This window comes from Rhagoletis pomonella, unplaced genomic scaffold, assembly GCF_013731165.1.
Source record: "Rhagoletis pomonella isolate Grant_MI unplaced genomic scaffold, Rhpom_1.0 Rhpom_scaffold_00001, whole genome shotgun sequence".
NCBI classification, from domain to species: domain Eukaryota; kingdom Metazoa; phylum Arthropoda; class Insecta; order Diptera; family Tephritidae; genus Rhagoletis; species Rhagoletis pomonella.
In genome coordinates this window covers 45,944,070-45,945,731 of record NW_023458555.1, presented here as the reverse complement: position 1 = coordinate 45,945,731, position 1,662 = coordinate 45,944,070, and the positions used below count along the sequence as shown (strand labels likewise).

At 43.2% G+C, this 1,662-nt stretch overlaps 1 protein-coding gene across 6 annotated transcripts in view; it reads right to left on the bottom strand.

Moving 5' to 3' along the window:
* Positions 1-1,662, bottom strand: part of LOC118744843 (microtubule-associated protein Jupiter) — a 401,717-nt gene that overhangs the window by 63,137 nt on the left and 336,918 nt on the right. The gene's annotated exons all lie outside the window — the stretch shown is intronic.

Below are 1,662 nucleotides of genomic sequence, written 5' to 3'. Positions count from 1 at the left end.
TTTTTTTGTGTTTTCAATTCAGTCCTACTTTTAACCACCTCTCTCTTTGGCAAACCCACTCAGCTCTTATGACTACACCGCAGATTTTTATGCAGAAAAACAAGCCTAAAAATATATAGCACATGGCTAAGAGGATTTCCTGTACGAGGGGTTTTTGTTCACATTCTCTGCATTTCATAGAGCCTACTCATCACTTTGTAGAGCCTTAGGTTTACCAGTTATGGCACCAGGATAACGCAGATCCAGAGTTTCAACTACCGTCTCTTTCCACGTAACATTGAATTTCTACAAACCACCCGGGACTGTCCAGGTGCCCCAGAGAGTAACTTTCTAAGCCTGCTCCCCTTCGAGGACGGTTCCACGTTGCTTCAGAAGTATCTCCAAGAGGTTCTCTTCGCGTTCCTTGGGCCTCTTTTATAGTCCCTGAAGTTATATTTGTACGCCTGCCAGTGCGGATCACTTTTGAAAGCCGTGACTAGATTGCATAATTTCGAAGACTTCTTACCTCTACGCTTCATAACTGGGCAAGCTCTGCAACATGCGCCTGTAAACCGGTCCACCAATTTTCTGGTGCACCCGGAGTAAAGTTTGGGGACATTTTCTAGCTCTAGCCTATATACAGCCAGTATTTCTAATATTTAAAATTTAACTTGGGGGTTCGTTCTGTTCAGTCTGGCCTAGATCGAATTCGTTATATCGGTGATTGGGAAAGAAGTGCTTCTGAAGTTCGCTCCAGTTCTGTATTACCTCCTTTAATGTTCTCCATAGATCCGAAGTCCTTTCGAAAATACTCGTATTGAATTAAACATTTATTTATGCAGGAAAATAAAATTTAAATTTTCAATATTTGAATCGGGTAAATATCAACGGGAATAAGTCCGTACTTTTTCAATGGGAAAACTTTGATGCAGTTCGGTTCGTTTAAAGGAGGTCTGCATCAAATTTGCAAAATCACAAAAATTATGACGTATTCCCTTTGGTAATTAACCGATTCATTAGCTATTCTTGTCTTCGAACTTTTCCTCCATTAGCGAACTCTTTCATTTATTCACGTCGGTCTGCCGCCTCCTTCTTGGCACATCAGCATTACATAAGCTACTTATTGTGAAGTAAACCCGCATCACCACCAGGTGTTGCAGCAGCGTAAAAAATAGCACACTCGATATTTTGGAAGCCACACACGGGCGATTCGACACACATACCTACACACATATGTATGTGTATGTACGTTGTAGGCGGAGGTGGTAAGAGAATTTACTTGGTACATAGTGCCAGTTGACACGCAGGCAGGCGAGCTAGTGAACACGGGAAGAGAGAAGAAACAGCTGTTGCACATGCAAAACCATTAATGGAAAGCTATAAAGGCGAGCATATATGTACGTAGTAACCATAGCAGGAAAAATACTAAAAAGCTCTACATGCGATCTCCAGCCTATGAGTAGTGGCCGTAGCAGCGTCAATGATGTGTGGCAGACAGGTTGGCAGGCACTCAGCAGCAGTAACACCTCAAGAAAATGCCGCCATTTGCCGCGTTTGGGGCGAATATATGCAGGCGTCAGATAGTAGACGACAAGCCGCTAAAACGAAGGGAAAATTGCACAAAGAAGCTTGGCAAACAAGCTGCAGGGTACAGGCAAACGGTTCGGCTTGGTGTGCCAAGTA